Consider the following 21,885-nt stretch of genomic DNA (forward strand, 5'->3'; position numbering starts at 1 on the left):
TCCTAACTCTCTGCTCCCCCTACCCCAGGTCACAATCCCTCCCAGATGCTGTACCGCTCCTACATCCTTCCCCCTAGGCCAGAATCCTCTCCTGCACCCATATTCCTTCCCTGATCTTACACCCCAATAACCTGACCCAGGTCACAATCCCCTTCTTCACCCAAACTCCCTCTCAGACCTCACACTGTCTCCAGCACCCCAGTCCCTTATCCCATGCAACCTTCTCTACCCAACCTCCATTCGAGATCCCCCACACCCTCCAGAGGAAAGTGCGGCACTTTTCTTGGAGTGGCCCCCCACCAAAAAGTATTGCCCACCCCTATTCTACACATTAAAAACACACTAATATTTTCCTTTTCTAATGTCCCATATAGGATTCCAATAGGACCCAGGAGTAGAGGATAAATTGGGCTATGTGAGAATTTACCTTCCACCATTCGTATGTCTGGTGTTTTGGGAGAGGATAATAAGGATAATTTCAGCAAGATATAGCTTAAGGCGGTCCAGAGTATGTAATGGACCCTACAAGCACAAACACATGAACCTATGCAAAGTGCTACTGGAATCTGTGGGCCTCTCCACACACACAGGGGACCCTACCTCAAGGGCTGGGATCAATCTTCATCCTTCAGGTTTGATCCTGCTTGATTTTCCTGAGTAAGTATGTCCCTGGTTAAGCATAGACCTATTGGATCCAAATTCTTCCACAACACCTTGGGTTGACACTTACGTTGTGCTTTATGATTTTAACCACATGCCTTTAATTTTGCATTAACACAGGCTTTTTTGCTTTTGAGAGAAAAAGAGCCAGATAAAAAACAAGATTGAATAGAGAAAGGCTACGTCTACACTGGCCCCTTTTCCGGAAGGGGCATGTAAATTTCACCAGTCGTAGTAGGGAAATGCGCGGGGGATTTAAATATCCCCCGCGGCATTTAAATAAAAATGTAGGAATAAGAGCCTCCGGAAAAGGGCGCTTTTTCCGGAGGATCGGGGCCAGTGTAGACGCTCTTTTCCGGCTTTTTTAAAAGCCGGAAAAAAGCGGCGGGCATTTTTATTTAAATGCCGCGGGGGATATTTAAATCCCCCGCGCATTTCCCTACTACGACTGGTGAAATTTACATGCCCCTTCCGGAAAAGGGGCCAGTGTAGACGTAGCCAAAGAGTCAGACTTGTGGTAGAAGCTTTGCAGTTGGAAACTGTTGTGCAGAATGGCTGCTCCTTTCACCTGGTCTCCAAAGAGTCTCCCCACTTACACCTTAATGACTATGTTCTGATATGGGTGTCTATGATGTATAAAAATACTTTATGCAGAGAAATGCAGAACTTATTAGCACTGCATTTAATTAGGAGGGAGAGGAAGAGGACTCAAATTGATTTATGCCTTTGTGGCTTCTTGTAAACTTAGGGCTTCAGTAGCTGAAGGATTCAGTCAGTGTGTTTCTCACTCTGCAGTTTGAACTAATGCAAGCTCTACATTTATGCAAATCAAAGTGAGGAACAACCTATTTAGGTTTGGGCTGTTCTCCATGTTATTCTGGATATTTTCTTCTGTATTATATCCCCCCGTCCTCCGTTCTAGTACATACATAGGTATATTTTACAGTACCCAAAATAGGCAGTTTTCTAATTTAGGGAAGAAGTGGAGAAAGCTAATGGAACGTACCTGTTTATATGAAATGTGTAGCACCATGAATTCTCTAATTTGTTTCTGGTCTGTGTGAAGTCAGTTTAATAAAGAACAGACGGGAGGTTCAATTAAGGTGTAGCTCTTACTGGACAAAGCCAATTCAAGCATAGCTATTTTACTGCTTCCATCCCCCACCGGGGTCAGAAGTTTCAGAAGAGCCCAGTACCAGCCACTGAGGACAAATTTGCAGAGTGCTGAGTCCTTCTGACAAATTTGGCCATAGATATTATGATGGGGCTCCTAGATGCTCAGCATTTTTTAAGTCTGACCTTGAAGGAACAAGAATTGCTCTGCAACCTACTCCATCCAATGCTTCACAGTTGGATAGAGGGGAGCAATAGGAAATGAGTTTTCAAATTATGGGGACATGGCAGGCCCACCATTGGAGGAGAAAAGGGGGAAGATGCCCAGGGGCTCGGTGATTCAAAGGGGCTCGGGGCTTCGGCCACTACCACTGCTGCAACCGCAGCAGAGGCAGTCAGAGCCCTGAGCCCTTTAAATCATTGCCGAGAGCTGTGCAGCATGCTCCGGCCAGTGCTAAGGGCTGAGGGATGCACCACAATCTGGGCAGTGCTGAGGGATGGCTGCAGCCACCCCAGGCCCTGTGCTTTTGGGAGTCCTGCAATGGCTGCCCCACCCCTCCTATGGACAGGAGGGATCCAGAAGATTATGGGGGCCTCGTGCAGGGTGACAGCAAAGGTTGACTCCCTCATACTCGCCACATGGGTGGTAGGAGCCGGACTGGCCCAGCAGCCTGCTTCTCCCTTCTGTGCCACCCTCCCAGCCTGCTGTGCCCCACTTCTTCACAGTGGCAGTAAGAGGAATACCCTGGGACCAGGGTGCTCTGCTTCCCACTGCCATGGAGAAGTGGGGTGCAGCGGGTTCAGAGAGGGCAGTGCATTAGGGTGGCATATAGTGTTAGGACTATAACAGAGTTTACAGAGTTTAGAGTTTAAAGAGAAGCTAGATAATTTCATGGAGGTTAGGTCCATAAAAGGCTATTAGCCAGAGGATAGAAATGGTGTCCCTGGCCTCTATTTGTCAGAGGCTGGAGAGGGATGGCAGGAGACAAATCACTTGATCATTGTCTTCTGTCCACCCTCTCTGGGGCACCTGGTGCTGGCCCAGACAAGCTACTGGGCTAGATGGACCTTTGGTCTGACCCAGTACGGCCGTTCTTATGACACCCCGGAATACCCTAGGTTGTGTTGCTTGAGGGAGGGGGCAAGGCAGTGGGGTGAGAGCAGAGGCGGGGCTTAGGGTTTGGATGGAGTAGGGGCCGGGCCTGAATGGGGCGAATTTTTTTACCACATACCTACGCTAGCCCACAGAATCAGATGAATTCCCAAGGTTGCTTAAACTATCAGCAGCACAGAAGGTGGGAATTAGGCATTTAAACACCTTTAAGGACCTGGGTTCTCAGTCTGCATGTAATAGTTTGTTTTGCACCCCAAACTTTCCACTAGCCTTTTAATCTTTCCCTCATGTTGTAGTAAAGGAAAGGCAGAACCTCCATCATCTGGAAATCAGGTGTTCTACCAGCAGCTCCAGATAGGGTCTCTATCTGACTCTGGCACTGTTTTGCTATATGATGTTGGCCAAGTCTCTTAATTCTTTCCACACCTTAATGTCTTGTCTGTAAAGCATAGGATAATGCCATATCTACTTATGGAAACTTGATTTATGGATGTCCACAGCCCCTTATGAGCATAGGAATTAGCATGCCAGATTGTAATCAATGTATAACATACAGGAGTCCTGTTGAAAAAATGGTATTTAGTCAGTGGCTCCATTAACCAAATATCATTTTACAAACTGTTCAATACCCATCCCATGGAATGGATCTATAGTAGCTGTAGTGGCTATTATAATATAGACCAGACCTCATCTAGTACTCCAATAGTTAGGCATGACAGAATTTGACTTTTTAAATAATTTTGACAGTTAATATTTCTTTAAAAGCATTTTTTATTTCTATTAATTTGTATTTTCACAGTTGTGTAAAACTATAGGGGAGAGTTGGATGACTTCTATAGCTACTGAATATTCAAAAAGCTTTATAAATTAATATGACAGACTGTCAAATTATATGTCAAAATATTCGAGTTAAAACAAATCATACCAGTTTTATACTGTGCATTTACTAGTCCATTTGTAGCAAGCCTAATTCAAAGATCTAGATCACAGGATTTTCTCTAAATTCTCAGGCAGCATTTTTCTTATTTCACCTGTCTGTAAATTTCTATTAATAGAAATATTTGTCAGTTTGTGTATGTTGAAATTGATGTTTACTGACATTTACTAATTTAATTCTTGCAGGCCTACTCATAATGACTATCAGATACTTCAGAGAAAGATGTAGGCAACCTTGTAGTTGACAACATGAAATAGCTAAATGTAGAAGACTCTCCATCCTGACTTCAACAGGTTGTGATTGATTTATAGCCTGAAGATTTATATTTCCAATGTTCTTTCAGATAGTTAGCTGGAATGCACCATGGAAGTGTAAGCTACTGTTATTGTCAATATTGTCAAACTGACTTATTGTGGGGGTGTCCAGCTACAGAAATGGCAGTGCACAGTGGGGTGCAGCTGGAAGAGCTTATTTCAAAATAAGCGTGCAGTATAGCATGCAGTGTAGATGTACCCTAAGGTGCCACAGGACTCCTTGTTGTTTTTGTAGATATAAAGTAACACAGCTACCCCCTGAGACTTCTTTTGCAATGTCTAACTCATGATACACTTTTGAAGTGACAATTTACATGTCCTACAAATGTAGACCACCGCCAGGCATCTTGACTTTAGAGTTCAAGTAAATAAGTAACAAACATTGAGTTGTCCCATCCATAGGATGAATCAGGGCAGCCGCTCCAGGACCTGTGCTTTTGAACCAGGGCAGCTGCCCCAACATATGGACAGGAGGTACCTGGGAGATTACAGGTCTGGCATGAGGTGACAGCAAGGGTCACGCCCCATACTCACCATGCAGGCTCCAGGAGCCAAAGCAGCCCATCTGCATGCTTCACACCACCCTGCTACCATCCCAGTCCACTGCACTCAGCAGGAAGCAGAGCACCCCGGCCCCAGGCCAACCCGCTTTCCACCACCGCAGAGAAGTGGGGCGCAGCGGGCTCAGAAAGGACAGGGTGGAGCAGGCTGCCAGGCCACTCTGGCTCCCACTACCGATCTGCTGCTGCTGCTGTGCCAGACCCCCTTAAATCTCTCAGCCCTCATTGCTTCAGGGAGGGGGCTGGGGGCAGAGTGGGGACAGGAAAGGGGCAGGACTTGGGGAAAGAGGAGGTGAGGTAGGATGGGGCCTGTAGCAGGGGTGGGTGTTTCCCCAGACCCTATGCCTGGGGCATTGGAGGTGGTTAACCCAGTCCCTACACTCCCCTTGGGATGGCCCTGTCTATGTAAGTTTGGAACAAAGTCCTGTTTCTTGTTAGTGTCTGTACTGATAACTGCTGGAAACAGAACTCTGTGTCCACAGCAGTATGGCCATTTAACTGTTCAAAACAGAGTCAGGACAGCGGTAGGCAACCTGCAGCCCATTGGGGTTCTACGTGTCACCTGTGAGACATGTTTAATTTACTGATGCCCACACAGGGGTGCCAGACTCTGCTGGTTTCTAGTCACATAGATTTTTACTTACTGGTATTGCTGACGTGACACACAGGTAAAGCAAGGGCATGTGAAGTGAAGTGCATGCTGATTGCCCATAACATTGAATGTATGAGCCCTGCACGCTCTCTGCATCCAAAGCGCTGCTGCAGTTCACTCAGCACACCCAGCAAATTCTAGGTACGCAAGCACAAAATTAATAAAACTATCCTATCCCAGGAGACCATCTTGGTTATGAAAAACTTGCAACCCACTGAGATGAAGGAGGGCCACTCACTAGGCTAGAAAAAAAATGAGTGGTCCTGTCTGTGGCACCTTAGAGACTAACCAGCTCATGAGCTTTCGAGGGCAAAACCCGCTGCATCTGATTATTTGGGGTAGAAATAAAAGAAACAGCATAAGGAGTAACTGCAGTTATTATAGGACCCATGTTAATTAGGCTAATTCAGTGGGTGGGATGTGTGCCATGCACAGCTTTTGATGTGGAAATGCGGATGTTAAAGGCAGGAGAAATTGGCTTTGTAATGCGCCAACTAGTTAATGTCTTTGTTTAGGCTCATGGTAAGGGTGTCAAATCTGTAGATAAATTCCAGTTCTGCAGACTCTCTTTGTAATAGGTTAGTGAAATTCCTTTGTAGAAGAATGGCTTTGATTTCTACTCTTTCTGGATGTATAAAGACAGCCTCAAATTATTTCAAAGAAGACCTTTTTTTCTGCCTGCTTGGACATTTGAAATAGGAGTCTCCAGTCCTCCATTCCCTTGCTGTTGGACTACCCGAATGCTGACACCTGAACAGCAGATTTTCCCCACAACTGAATAGGGGAGGGATAGATCACTCTGTTTATATGGCCCCATCCTCTGTAATTCCCTCGTAGCTCACACAAGTTAGCTACATTCTCCTCACAGTACCTTTTCTACAGATAATGAAGATGGGCACAGCGTTCTAGAAGCAGAGTCAGGAAATGAATCCACCCCATGCCAGTTGCAGTCCAGTGACCTAGCCACATGACTGTCCTTCCTTCCTTTCATCTTCTGAGGAAAGCTAGTTTTCCCCGCAGAGGAGGATGTGGTGGTGGACAGCATTGCCCCTTTCTCTAGCAAACAAACACAGATGCAGACATGAGGCCACACCACAAACCTGGTGGATTTCCAGTGAAATGTACCATTTCTGTCCCCAAGTATATTTCTCCCCCGCTGCACCAGAGTTGTTCACCACCTTGGCAGTGCTGTGCATAATATATAACGGAGCTTGGGCTGTCATCTCTCTTTCTGGTCCAATTTGGCAAGGACAGATGAGACACATTTCATTGGACCCACGGCCATTCTGCATAGCCTCCTATCCAGACTGTGAAAAGAGACCCTCACAAGAAATGGGAAGGACAGATGGGGCTGCTGAGGCAGGTGAGCCCTATTTCATGGAAAACAGGCTGGACCAACTTCTCTTGGTGAGAGAGACAAGCTTTTAAGCCACACAGGACTCTTCTTTTGGTTTGGGAAAGGTACTGAAAGTGTCACAGTTGCCTGAAAGATCTTTCAGATCATATAGTATAAGCAGTTACCATGTATTCTTCTAAGGGACCACTCAAGGTGAGATTTGCCCCTTTAGTCATAGGACAAAACAGGAGGGCTGGTGAGTTACAGATTACTATAATAAGCCATAAATCCAATGTCTAGCAGAGTTATTAATTTAAGCTCCCAGGCTCATCTTTGAAAGTGTTGTGCAGGTTTCCTTGGAGGAGGTTAGGTCAGATACCGTATGATGGCTATTACTTCACCCACCTTTTCTCTCTAATATTCTGGGTCCAACAGCTATAACATTACTCCATCCCAAGTATATTTTTCACTGAGTTCAGGCTTTTCCCTGGACCCTTCTGTCATCTGACAATTCAGCTTAAACGGGAGGAAAAAAAGCTCTGCAGTATAGACATAGCCATAGAGTCAGTCAGTCATAGAATAGAAGGCCAGAAGAGACCATCAGATTACATGGTCTGATTTATGTATATTAGAGCTCATCAATGCCACCCACCAACTGCAAATTAATCCAACAACCAAAATTAGACCATAGTATACAGACTGTGGGAGACTAAACTATTAGGGAGAGTATAGGAGAGACTGCGGTGCACGAATGCCTGCAGCCTCTGCAATGTCAGCGAAATCATTACGTGTAATAATCCCAGATAATCTTTTCAGTCCTTCCCCAAAGTCAGTCAATGGAAGAGAGGGAAGAAAATTAATATCTCCTGTCTCTCAGGCTTGTATTCAAGCCACTAGGCCACACCCATTAACTTCAACAACAGAATAAGGACAGTTGGAATTGACAAATCAAAAGACAAAACTAAAAAATTATGATTAATTTCAAGTTACATATTTTTGGGAGGGACCAGGGAAATATTCTGTAACTCTCCCCTTTAAAAAAAAAAAGTTTGTCTTTGCAATGTAAGAATGCAATGAGGAAGATGTATATAGAGCAGGGTCTCAAACTCCTGGCCCATTGGCCACTCCAAACCTCATTGATAGTGCAATCTGGCCTGTGACTCCTGGCAGCTGGCGGCTGTTCGTCACTGGCCCCCAAAGTCTCATCTTTTCCCTCCATCGCCTTACCTTCTCCATGCCATGGCACCCTCTTCCCCAAGAGCATGAGGTGGAACTTGGGGGCCAGTAACGGACAAGTCCCCCATCCGGATTGTGCAGTCGCTCCAGCCAGGACTGGTCTGTGAGCTGGGAGTTTAAGACCCCCGATCTAGAGCAGCACAATAACAAACTATTGTTAAAATAGCAGTACGTGTGTGGTGGAACCTCATGGCAAAACCCTTGTCTTTTTTGTACATCGCAAGAGCATAATTATATCTCACTTATGATCAGGGCTTGACAAACGGTGGCGAAATCTACTCAGCAGCACTGCACTGCGCATGCGCAAGCCCTGCATTGTGCATGCGCGTGCCACCGGTGAACGGGGTGACTGGTTGAAATCTACTCGCCCTGGGCCCTGCTTATGATCATGCCATGTTTGTGAAAGAACTGAGTAAAACAGATCTTATCCATTATCAAATTTCCTCCATAATAGATAAGACTCAAAATACCTCACCACAATGCATATCAACCCCTGTAGAACTGGTTTAAGAGAATTCTCCAATGTGCAAAAGATTACTTTTTATAATAATGATGAGGTTGAATTCTTCCATCATATGTGGTCAGCATTTTGAGAAGATTATTAGTTGTTATATGACAAGATAAACTATCCTGTGCAGTGCTTATGAGAGTTTTCATACTTACCACTTTGTGCTAGGTAGGGATGTAAGCGACTAGTTGACTACCCAATAAGACTAGGCTTATTGGGTAGTCGAGTCACTACCTGAGTAGTTGTTTCCCCCACCCTCACCCCACTTGCTGCCTCTGTATCAGAGGCAGCAAGGGGTGGGAGAGCAGGAGCCAATGCTGGGGGCAGTTGGCTTAAAAGTTTGTTCCCCTCAGCATCATTTCCATGGGAGGGACAGAGGCACAGCAGTCAGGATCCAGGATGAGCAGGGATCGCTTGCATCCCTGCTCGCCCCAGGTTCCCTGCTGCACCTCTACCTTTTAAATGTAGAAAGAGCTGTTAAAAGTCAGAGGCACTGACAGGATAGCAAGCGCCCCCTCATCAACTATTTGAATAATCAATGGAAAATCCATCGACTACTTGATTTACTGATTAATCGAAATTTAATGTCTTTAGTGCAAGGTAACAGAAGCATTCCTTGTAGCACAGCCATAGTTTTTGGTATCACTTTATTTTCTTTTTACTCTATTTAATACCTGAAAAAACAAGTTTATAAATATGCATCAGGCTTCCATTATCCTGAGTGAAATCCTGGTCCTATTGAAGTCAATGACAAGACTCCCACTGACTTCCATGGGATTAGGATTTCAACTCTTGAGTATCACTTGTCTCTATTTGCAGTCCTTGAAGCAATTAGAGATGGCAAGGCTGCATCTGAATCCACCTAAATTCAGGGGTATCCTTGGGTTGAGGACTTCTTAATTGCACAAAACTATTAGAATCATAGAGCTGGAAGAGACCTCAGGAGGTCATCAAGTCCAGCCCTTTTCCCAAGGCAGGACCAATCCCAACTAAATCAACCCTGCCAGGGCTTCGTCAAGCTGAGACTTAAACACCTCTAGGGATGGAGATTTCACCACCTCCCAAGGTAACCCATTCCAGTGCTTCACCACACTCCTAGTGAAATAGTTTTTCTTAATATCCAACCTAGACCTCCCCCACTGTAACTTGAGACCATTGCTCCTCATTCTGCCATCTGTCACTACTGTGAACAGCCTTTCTCCATCCTCTTTGGAACCTCACTTCCAGAAGTTGAAGGCTGCTATCAAATCCCCCCTCACTCTTCTCTTCTGCAGACTAAACCCAAATCCCTCAGTTTCTCCTCATAGGTCATGTGCTCCAGCCTCCTAATCATTTTGGTTGCCCTCCGCTGGACCCTCTCCAATGCGTCCACATCTTTTCTATAGTGGGGGACCCAGAATATTCCAGATGTGGCCTCACCAGAACCGAATAAAGGTGAATAATCACTTCTCTGGATCTGCTGGCAATGCTCCTCCTAATGCCCCCTAATATGCCATTAGCCTTCTTGGCTATAAGGGTACACTGTTGACTCATATCCAGCTTCTCATCCACTGTAACCCCCAGGTCCTTTTCTGCTCAACTGCTACTTAGCCATTCAGTCCCCAGCCTGTAACAATGCTTGGGATTCTTCTGTCCGAAGTGCAGGACTCTGCACTTGTCCTTGTTGAACCTCATCAGATTTCTTTTGGCTCAATCCTCTAATCTGTCCAGGTCACTCTGGACCCTACCCCTGCCCCTCAGTATATCTACCATTCCCCCTAGCTTAGTGTCATCCTCAAATTTGCTGAGGGTGCAATCCATCCCCTCGTTGGGGTCATTAATAAAGATGTTGAACAAAACCCGTCCTAGAACTGATCTTTGGGGCACTCTGCTAGAAACTGACCACCAACCTGACATCAAGCCATTGATCACTACCGGTTGGGCCTGACAGTCTAGCCAGCTTTCTATCCATCTTACAGTCCATTTATCCAATCCATACTCCCTTAACTTGCTGGCAAGAATATTGTGGGAGACTGTATTTACAAGTTTCACATTGTAAATAAGTGCCCTGGCTTTCACAGTAAGCTTGCTCTCCCCCACCTTCACTCATTTCACTAGGCCGGGATGTGTGTGGGCGGGAGGGGGAACTCTGGCTGGGGTACAAACATCAGGGTGGGACCAGAAATTAAAGGCTCGGTGTTCAACTGGGGCCTCTAGGCTGAGTCAGCGGTGCAGGTCCCACCTGTGGGTGCAGGTCCCACCTGTGGGTGCAGGCTTCGGAGTAAGGCTCAGGGTTTGGAGTGTAGGAGAGGACTCAGGGCTGTGGCAAGAGCTTCAGGAGGGAGTTTGGGTGTGGCAGGGGGTTCAGAGTTGGGGTTGCAGGGTAAGGGCTCTAGCCAGGCAGCACTTACCTAGAGTTCCTAGGCATACTGTTTTTAACTGGAATTCTCAGTCAAAAGGGGAACCCTGATGACTCCAATCACTACCGCCGACTGGGCCATTGTCTGGTCAGCAGGGCTCAAGCAGGCTCTGTACCCGCCTTGGCTCTGCACAGCTTTCAGAAGCAGCCAGCATTTGCCTCTAGCTCCTAGGTGGGGAAGGGGAGCCACCAAGGCACACTGCCCCCACCACCAGCACTGCCTCCACATATCCCAAATAATGTCAGAAAGCAGAGAACCCATTACAGATATGCACTATCTACTACAAATGACAACTCATTTTGGCATCAGAAGTAGGCAAAGTTTGTCTTCTGGACACAGTTTGGAGTCCTGCTATAAACCTAGCATATTCTATACATATTAAAACAGATATATGTGGGCACTGAGGGATGGAGAGTAACAGCTCATTGATAGCAAGATGAGCATTACAGAACATCCCGCTCCTTACAGGGCATTGTGACCTTTGGTTTCTTTGGGATCAGATAGGTAGAAATTACAACATGTCCGTTTATAATGCGTGTGTATGTTTTTCAAAATACTTTTCCCGCTTTTCAGAGCAAATATTTGTGCAGGTGAAGGATCAGATATTGGTTTTACTGGAACTTGAATCACCTGTTTGCTCACAGGTCAGGTCCAGATCAGATAGTGCTCAAACTGCCCCACCACATACCTCAGCTATGCTCCTGTGTAAGTAAATGTGTGTTAAATATAACAGGATTCTGTTGGCATATGTTAGAGGGCCTATTCCATTTTCACAGTAACAAAAGCAGTCAACTAGAACCTTAAAACTTCAGTTTCATCTCTAATAACAACTTCTCCACATAGCTAGACAACAAAATGGTGAAATTGCTGAGCTAGACAATTATTTTGGGCCCCCTATAAGAGAAAGAATAGTCCTATGAGGAACAGTAATACCTGATTCCTCCATTACTGCTTTTTAAGAATGGGGGAGGAGAATTATACAAGTAGCTTTAAACCAAAAAAAGGGAATGTCAGACTGAATAATTTAAAACATTTTACATGAGCGCTAATGTACTACCTTATGTTTATACTACTAGTCATCTGGAAGAACCAGATGACTCATTTGTACCATTTGGGTTGTGCCCACGAAAACTCATGATACTATTTATATATATTTGCTAGTCTTGAAGGTGCTACAGGATCATTGGTTTTTTTTTTCAAGTTTTCTTATTTGTACTGTAACTTTTTACCACTTAAAGGAGGGCTTTAAACTAGGTTTGTCGGGGGCAGGTGAGCAAAGCCCACAGGTAAGTGCTGCATGTGCGGGACTGGGAGATGGGTTGGAAATGGGGGGGACTACAGCCTATAATGGCAAGGAGAAAGGAGGGTCAGGGCACAACAGGGAGGCAAGATCAAATCAGTATCTTAGATGCCTATATACAAATGCGAGAAGTATGGGTAATAAGCAGGAAGAACTGGAATTGCTAACCAATAAATACAACTATGATATCATTGGTATTACAGAAACCTGGTGGGATGGGACGCATGATTGGAATGTTGGTATGGAAGGGTACGACTTGCTCAGGAAGGACAGACAGGGAAAAAAGGGAGGAGGGGTTGCCTTGTATATTAAAAATGTACATACTTGGACTGAAGTGGAGATGAACGTAGGAGATAGCTGTATAGAGAGTCTCTGGGTTAAGCTAAAAGGGGTAAAAAATGAGGGTGATATCATGCTAGGAGTCTACTACAGGCCACCTAGCCAGGTGGAAGAGGTGGATGAGGCCTTTTTTAAACAATTAACAAAACTATCTAAAGCCCAAGATTTGGTGGTGATGGGGGACTTCAACTATCCAGACATATGTTGGGAAACTAACACAGCGAGGCACAGGCTATCCAATAAGTTTCTGGACTGCATTGGAGACAACTTTCTGTTTCAGAAGGTTGAAAAATCTACCAGAGGAGAAGCTGTTCTGGATTTGGTTTTAACAAATAGGGAGGAACTAGTTGAGAACTTGAAAGTGGAAGACAGTATAGGGGACAGTGATCACGAAATAATAGAGTTCATGATCTTAAGGAAAGGTAGAAGGGAGACCAGCACAATTGAGGTAATGGATTTCAGGAAGGCAGATTTTGATAAGCTCAGAGAACTTGTAGGTAAGGTCCCATGGGAAGCAAGACTGAAGGGAAAAACAACTGAGGAGAGTTGGAAGTATTTCAAAGGGACGTTGTTAAGGGCCCAAAAGCAAACAATTCTGCTGTGTAGGAAAGATAGAAAATATGGCAAAAGACCAGCTTGGCTTAACAAGGAGATCTTGCACGATCTCAAAATAAAAAAGGAGTCATATAAAAAATGGAAACTAGGACAACTAACAAAGGATGAATATAGGCAAGCAACACGGGAATGCAGGGGCAAGATTAGAAAGGCAAAGGCACAAAATGAGATCAAACTAGCTACAGGCATAAAGGGAAACAAGAAGACCTTTTATAAATACATTAAAATCAAGAGGAAGACCAAGGACAGGGTAGGCCCACTGCTTAGTGAGGAGGGAGAAGCAGTAACAGGAAACTTGGAAATGGCGGAGACGCTCAATGACTTCTTTGTTTCGGTCTTCACCAAGAAGTCTGGAGGTGTGCCTAACGTAGTGAATACAAGCAGAGAGAGGGTAAGTTTAGAAGATAGGATACACAAAGAACAAGTTAAAAATCACTTAGGAAAGTTAGATGTCAGCAAGTCACCAGGTCCTGATGAAATGCATCCCAGGATACTCAAGGAGCTGATAGAGGAGGTATCTGAGCCTTTAGCTATGATCTTTGAAAAATCATGGCAGACAGGGGAGATTCCAGAAGACTGGAAAAGGGCAAATATTGTGCCCATCTATAAAAAGGGGAATAAGAACAACCCAGGAAACTATAGACCGGTCAGTTTAACGTCTGTCCCAGGGAAGATAAAGGAGCAGGTAATTAAGGAAATCATATGCAAACACTTGGAAGGTAATAAAGTGATAGGGAATAGCCAGCATGGGTTTGTGAAGAACAAGTCATGCCAAACTAATCTGATAGCTTTCTTTGATAAGATAACGAGCCTTGTGGATAAGGGAGAAGCGGTGGATGTCATATACCTAGACTTTAGTAAGGCATTTGATACGGTCTCGCATGATATTCTTATTGATAAACTAGGCAAATATAACTTAGATAGGGCCACGATAAGGTGGGTGCATAATTGGCTGGATAACCGTAGTCAGAGAGTTGTTGTTAACGGTGCTAAATCCTGCTGGAAAGGGATAACAAGTGGAGTTCCTCAAGGGTCTGTTTTGGGACCCGTACTGTTCAATATCTTCATCAATGATGTAGATATTGGGAGAGAGAATACGCTTATTAAGTTTGCAGATGATAACTGGGTGGGGTTGCAACTTCTTTGGAAGATAGGGACAAAATTCAAAATGACCTGAGCTAGTTAGAGAAATGGTCAGAGGTAAACAGGATGAGGTTTAATAAAGAGAAATGCAAAGTGCTCCACTTAGGAAGGAACAATCAGTTCCATACATACAAGATGGGAAGCGACTGTCTAGGAAGGAGCACGGCAGAAAGGGATCTAGGGGTCATAGTGGACTACAAGTTGAATATGAGTCAACAGTGTGATGCTGTTGCAAAAAAATGATTCTAGGTTGTATCAACAGGTGTGTTGTAAGCAAAACTTGTGAAGTCATTCTGCCGCTCTACTCTGCACTAGTTAGGCCTCAGCTGGAGTACTGTGTCCAGTTCTGGGCGCCACATTTCAAGAAAGATGTGGAGAAATTGGAAAGGGTACAGAGAAGAGCGACAAGAATGATTAAAGGTCTAGAGAACATGACCTATGAAGCCAGGCTTCGTGAACTGGGCTTGTTTAGTTTGGAAAAAAGAAGCTTAAGGGGGGACATGATAGCGGTTTTCAAATATCTAAAAGGGTGTCACAAGGAGGAAGGAGAAAATTTGTTCCTCTTGGTTTCTGAGGACAGGACAAGGAGTAATGGGCTTGAAGTGCAGCAGGGGAGGTTTAGATTGGACATTAGGAAAAAATTCCTAACTGTCAAGGTTGTCAAATATTGGAATAAATTGCCAAGGGAGGTGGTGGAATCTCCCTCTCTGGAGATATTTAAGAACAGGTTAGATAGACATCTGTCAGGGATGGTGTAGATGGAGCTTGGTCCTGCCTTGAGGGCGGGGGGCTGGACTCGATGACCTCTTGAGGTCCCTTCCAGTCCTATGATTCTATGAAAGTTGAAATGCAGGTGCTAGTGAGGTATGGTTACTAGTGCCAGCATCATTATGATGGTTAAGGGCAGGATATGGATAGAAATATCTACTTAAACCAACAACAGAAACTTAGGTAGGGAAGGTTGCAGTTGTCTGAATTTTAGTTTAGGGTGCCTATATGCATCCCTTCTACAGGGAAAATTCTGTGAGAACTACAGGTTAGGCTTTTGTTTAGGTTTGCCAGATGGTTTCAACAAAAATACTGGGCATACTTGACATTACATCACAATCTACATTACATCTTATTTAGAAAATACTGGATATTTATATTTTCTCAATTTGTTTCCCAAACAGAAAGCTCAAATACCGGACTGTCTGATTAAAAACTGGACATCTGGCAACCCTACTTTTGTTGGCCTTTGATGTGCTGCTGGTCAGACTGGATGACCATGGCAGTACCTTCTGGCCTTAAAATCCATGAGGTCTTTCAGGACCATTAGAATTCATATCCTCAGTTATACTATCCATCCACAAGGATCGACCTCAGCCCACTGCTGGTACACCAATTTGGTTCTAGGTGAGTAGAGTCCAGTTTATGTGATATTCACCAACTGGTGTTCACAGAGGCTAACACCAGAGCTGCTTCCAGGAAAATTTATATTCATGAAATCCCATCAGGAATGGTGCATCTCCCTGCTCATTCTACCCAATGAGAGACAGGAAATACTTGTCTCTCTGTCCTACAAAAAGCCATTTGGATTGGTGGGGTAATGGCAGCCTGCAAAATTATGATATGACCTTCACCCTCCTGAAGATCAAGGAGAAGCCAGCTGAAAGATAAATAGAGGTTTATGGGGCAGGCAGATGGAGTCTCATGGAGAAAGTGCTCATTAGTAAGAGGAGTGGGCAGTATAAGCAGAATTTTGCAACATTCATTTCCCCCTATTTCCAAATTCTAGCACTTGATTCAAAGGTTTGGGGGGGCTTAAGAATCCTTTTTTGGCCCAATGAACTAACCTGAAAATATCTCATCCTGTATTTAGTTGGAAAAATAGCAAGGTTCCTGGCTAGTTAGTTGTACTTAATGAAGGAAACAGTGGTGGTGCAAGTTCTTCGTTTGTAGTTATTAAAGATATTATCTGTGTAGGAGTTAGCCTGGGATTCAACTTAAACACCAAATCAGGAGTGCCAACATCTATGAGGTTTTTCCTCACAATTTTGGCTCCAGATGGCAGAAATCATCAGGAAAGGCCCACTCTATTTTTATTTAAATCACCTTGATTCTCACACCCCTTTTCACAGATATTTGTAGCCCATGTGGCAGCGAGTCTTAAACATTTTGGTCCATGGTCCATCCCACTCAATGCAGACCTTTCTATGGACAACCAGCCAACCACCCATGATGACAAAATGGGTGGAGGAGAGGGTGATGGTGTCAGGAGGTAAAGTGCAGGAGCAGACTGAGGGTAGGGATGGGAGTCTGTGAAGGAGAGTGCAGAGGGAGTCTGGGGTATTGACTGGAAAGAGGCGTGGGATCTGGGCATGAAGAGGGTCTTACCTGGCTCCTTGCCTCCCACCGCTCCCAGGTATTGCCTCCTGTTGCTTCCATTGGCTGTGATTCCGGCCAATGGGAACAGCAGGGAAAGCTTCCAAGCAAGTGGTTTCTTGTGCTGCCATTCCCCTAGCGATGGGGAGGGAAATCGGCAGAGTGCAGAGCCACTTCATAACCCCACAAGTCAAATCCACCCTGAGAGTCTCTGGTCCTCCCCCTCAGTGAGAAGCTGGTTCTGGTGCTTCATTCTCATGTGGAGGAAAGGGTGCTTCGAGTGCCAGCATAGTCTCCCCTCTCCAGGGCGTGAGGGGGCAAGTGAGCCCCAGAGCCCACAGCCCACCTGCCAGACACAGACCATTAGTGGCCCATGGATCACACTTTGGTATGTCTAGACTACAGAGCTTTTCCGAGATACTGGAGGTATCCTGGAAAACTCTGCTGCATGCAAGGAACGTGTCTACTTTTCTGAAAAAAAAATTCAGAAAATCAGATATGTTTTTTCAGCATCCCCGAAAACCTCATTCTATGAGGAAGAAGGGATGTTCCAAAAGAGGGTTTTTTCTGAGATTTGGCCCTGTGTAGATGGGCCAAATGTTGATAAAGTCTCTTTCAGAAGAAAAGCAGAAAAAGATACGCAAATTGTGAACTGCAATTTGCGTATCTTTTTCTGCTTTTCTTTGCAGTCTAGACATAGCCTTTGAGAACCACTGCTATGTGGGTATGTTATATGAGTTTCAGAAATCCTTGTTGAAAGCATGCAGGCATCCTGAAAAACACTATTTCTGCACAGCTTATTTGCTCTTTATCTTACATCCTCATCCCATCTCTTTGGAGAACACAGATCTAATGTGAGTCCCAGTGGCCAAGGACATTCTGTTATCTGCCTTGTGTTCTGTTTTCATTAGTGAATGAAGAGGTAATTCTACACAACCTATAGCTTTTATACAACATGCTAATGTGTTAAAGGAATTTTACCACACTGCTGTTGGCAGATTTTTACAAATACAAGAGAGTCCTGTATTTTATTTGTTTTAGGTCTCCCCCTCATCTCATTTTCACTAAGGTCAAGTTCCCAGATGACTGCACAGTCTTGAAGGCAGCAGTTTGTTTAATCTAGTTTTAACCTTCCTTTTCCTGTTTTGCTGTTTACTTTTCAATCCATGCCAATAACTACTGATGCAATACTGTAGCTCCATTATCTTCATAGCAGGACCCTTGAAATGTATGTGTTGGCATAGGGCTCTATGTGAGTGATCAAATAAATACTTGACCAATAGATTCTTTGTCTGTTCCCAAAATCAGTTTGGGAACAGACTTAATGAAGAGCAGTCTATGAATCTTTCCTCCCCCACCAGAAGTCAGAAATATTAAGGCAGTAGTCACAGTTTCAAAGGCTGATATAAGGTCTTAAAAACTGCAGTCAAGAAGTTCAGTCCATATGCAAACGTTCTTTCTAAAAAATACTTCTAGTTTGGCACCCTTGGGACTCAACCAGTGCCAAACCAGAGAATTTGCCAAACCATGGGAGGTCAATATTATATAGTAGCACTACCAACATTTTCACTACTTTTTGGCCTCTTAGACATTTAGGGTATGTCTAGACTGCACCCCTCTGTTAACAGAGGGGTGCAGTCTAGACATACCCTCAGGGGTAAATTAGAGCTAAATAACGGCAGAGAACACTGAGAACCAGGACTGATGGCTGTAAACAATCTTTATGGGACTATGGGAAACTTAGCCACACCCATGATGGGTCGACATCCATCTAACTAAAATCATGCCGGACTATGGATGTTGCTGGACCGGAGAGTACCGAACTAGAGAGGTTCAACCTTTAATAACTTACTGCTCAGTGAATAGGGTGGGGGTGGACTTTTAAATTACACTTTAGTTCTTGTTACTGAATTCAGAGACATTGAAGCAAATAAAGTCCACAGAAGGAAGATATAAGATCTCTGCTTCATTTTCTTCTTTATTGCTAATGATACCAGTAATAAGGGCTTTAACTAAACATTGCATTTATGAACCCCATGTCTCTTCAACTGAAAAGAATGGGAAGGCCAAGACAAACTTTGCTAAATGCTTTCCTTATTCCTATGGGGTTTACTTGAACCCAAGCACTCAAGTTACTAGTGCACACACACACACAAATCATCCCCAATAAAATTACAAACTCTCCAGCTAGTCCTCTCGGGCTTCCCTGTAGCACCCTAGGGCTTCCTTAGAGTTTCCCCAGTGGAAGTCTAACTTGCTTCTGTAGCATTATTCTATTAAATCCTATGCCAGGGTATCTATGTGCCACTGCCAGACCACCCAGTTTCCTTCCCTTCCCAAATAAGTGGGCTCAGACTACTTACAAGGTTTAGCTCTGGTGAGGAGACAATTAATTCTTCACCCCTTGGCTGCAGAGCATGACTAATTGCTTTATTTCTCTTGCCATGCAAGGAATGGGGGTAAAGCCCTATCACAACAGAAAAACGAATATTATTGAAACCAACCTTTCTCCCTCTGCCCTTCTCCCATGCCTCCAAATTAAAAACCAACAACTGTAATGCTTGGAGATGTAGGAAAATGACAACACCGCACGTCTCAAGAGAGTGAAATTTAAGCAATTTTAGAGACAAAGGTATTTTTAATCAGACTGTTTAAAATGTCTTTGTTGTTGAAACTTGTTAACTATAGAAACTAATGGACCATTCTAGAGAGGATTTCTTGAAGATTCTGTGCCACTAATTCCTTTAAGTAAAATTCAAGCGTATGGGCTAACCAGAAACGCAGACATCCAGATGGTCCTCCAGCAAAACCAAAGAAGAATAGACTTGACCAGGTGTTTAAATCTTTTGGCCCATCGTAAAGAACCCAGAAACATTTGGCAAAACCTTTTTTAAACTACTTTTTTTAATGACGGTGGGCTGCTCTTCAAAATTAAGCAAGACACAGATTTGCTCAACTCTGAATCATGTACCCTGCATTAGCAAAGAGAAAAGATAGTCCTTTAGTTTAAGTGCAGGGAACTTTGGGTTTTGGAGAAGCAAGAGCTCAATTATTTTCCTTGCTGTAAACTTCTCAGTGGCCATGGTGTGAAACATTCTGGCAGCTGTGAAATCCTAGTTGACCACAAATTCCATACAATTATACACGATTTAATATTGCCTGCAGCACTCTCCTTCTGGGAGGCAGACTCTAGCTGCAGAAGATGAAGATATATATTTGCAGATAATCCAGTGGTACTAAGGTTATTTTGCCCCCACCCTTCTGAGTCATGTGCCTTCTGACTCAGTTTCCTTTTTCTGGCTCCCCACTGAATAACACACACATATAGTTCAAGTAACATCCCCCACTTGAGGTCTGGCTTATTAGATAGCAGGGACTTCACAAAGTTGTCTGTCACTTCTGCCCCTTCTGCCTTAGTTCTTTGTTTCTTTCTTTGTGAAGCAGAGGTCTCCCAGGCTACATCTACACGTAGGAAGGGGGTAGGGAGTAGTTTTAGAAGGTAAAATAAAAAAAGAACAAGTTAAAAATCACCTAGAAAAGTTAGATGCCTGCAAGTCACCAGGGCCTGATGAAATGCATCCTAGAATACTCAAGGAGCTGATAGAGGAGGTATCTGAGCCTCTAGCTATCATCTTTGGAAAATCATGGGAGACAGGAAAGATTACAGAAGACTGGAAAAGGGCAAATATGGTGCCCATCTATAAAAAGGGAAATAAGAACAACCCAGGAAACTACAGACCAGTTAGTTTAACTTCTATGCCAGGGACGATAATGGAGCAAGTAATTAAGGAAATCATCTGTAAACACTTGGAAAGTGGCAAGGTGATAGGGAACAGCCAGCATGGATTTGTAAAGAACAAATCATGTCAAACCAATCTGATAGCTTTTTAAATAGGATAATGAATCTTGTGGATAAGGGAGAAGCGGTGGATGTGGTATACCTCGACTTTAGTAAGGCGTTTGATACGGTTTTGCATGATATTCTCATCAATAAACTAGGTAAATACAACTTAGATGGGGCTACTATGAGGTGGGTGCATAACTGGCTGGATAACCGTACTCAGAGAGTAGTTATTAATGGTTCACAATCCTGCTGGAAAGGCATAACAAGTGGGGTTCCGCAGAGGTCTGTTTTGGGACCGGCTCTGTTCAATATCTTCATCAACAATTTAGATATTGGTATAGAAAGTACGCTTATTAAGTTTGCAGATGATACCAAGCTGGGAGGGGTTGCGACTAATCTGGAGGATAGGGTAATAATTCAAAGTGACCTGGACAAATTGGAGAAATGGTCTGAGGTAAACAGGATGAAGTTTAATAAAGACAAATGCAAAGTGCTCCACTTAGGAAGGAACAATCAGTTTAATACATAAAGAATGAGAAGTGACTGTCTGGGAAGGAGTATGGCAAAAAGGGATCTAGGGGTTATAGTGGACCACAAGTTGAATGAGAGTCAGCAGTGTGATGCTGTTGCAAAAAAAGCAAACATGATTCTGGAATGCATTAACAGGTGTCTTGTGAGCAAGACAGGAGAAGTCATTCTTCCGCTCTACTCTGCACTGGTTATAGCTCAGTTGGAGTATTGTGTACAGTTCTGGGCACCACATTTCAAGAAAGATGTGGAGAAATTGGAGAGGATCCAGAGAAGAGCAATGAGAATGATTAAAGGTCTAGTGAACATGACCTATGAGGGAAGACTGAAGGAATTGGGTTAATTTAGTTTAGAAAAGAGAAGATTGAGGGGGGACATGATAGCAGTTTTCAGGTATCTAAAAGGGTGTCATAAAGAGGAGGGAGAAAACTTGTTCATCTTGGCCTCTGGGGATAGAACAAGAAGCAATGGGCTTAAACTGCAGCAAGGGAGGTTTAGGTTGGACATTAGGAAAAAGTTCCTAACTGTCAGGGTAGTTAAACACTGGAATAAATTGCCCAGGGAGGTTGTGGAATCTCCATCTCTGGAGATATTTAAGAGATAAACGTCTATCAGGGATGGTCCAGACAGTATTTGGTCCTGCCATGAGGGCAGGGGACTGGACTCGATGACCTCTTGAGGTCCCTTCCAGTCCTAGTATTCTATGATTCTATACACTGCTGGTTTTGCCAGCAGAGAGGATGTAAATGAGATGCAGATTAGCATATCACCGCAGCTTGTTTGCATAATTTATGCAAAGCATTTTTGCGGGGGGCGGGAGGAGGGAGGAAGTAATGTGGACATATTCTTTTTGCGCAAAAACCCTTTTTCCCGCCAGATCGGTAAACCTCCTTTTTGGGGGCATAAGGATCTGGCGGGAAAAG

At 44.1% G+C, this 21,885-nt stretch overlaps 1 long non-coding RNA gene across 1 annotated transcript in view; it reads left to right on the forward strand.

The window, feature by feature from the left end:
- The window catches only part of LOC142830794 (uncharacterized), a 73,478-nt gene that overhangs the window by 38,054 nt on the left and 13,539 nt on the right, over positions 1-21,885 (forward strand). Inside the window, exons 5-7 of the long non-coding RNA XR_012906296.1 lie at positions 375-657; positions 4,010-4,117; positions 15,399-15,621. This is a non-coding gene — a long non-coding RNA (uncharacterized LOC142830794). The remainder of the gene's footprint in view (positions 1-374; positions 658-4,009; positions 4,118-15,398; positions 15,622-21,885) is intronic.

Source organism: Pelodiscus sinensis, chromosome 10 (genome assembly GCF_049634645.1).
Source record: "Pelodiscus sinensis isolate JC-2024 chromosome 10, ASM4963464v1, whole genome shotgun sequence".
In the NCBI taxonomy this organism is placed as follows: domain Eukaryota; kingdom Metazoa; phylum Chordata; order Testudines; family Trionychidae; genus Pelodiscus; species Pelodiscus sinensis.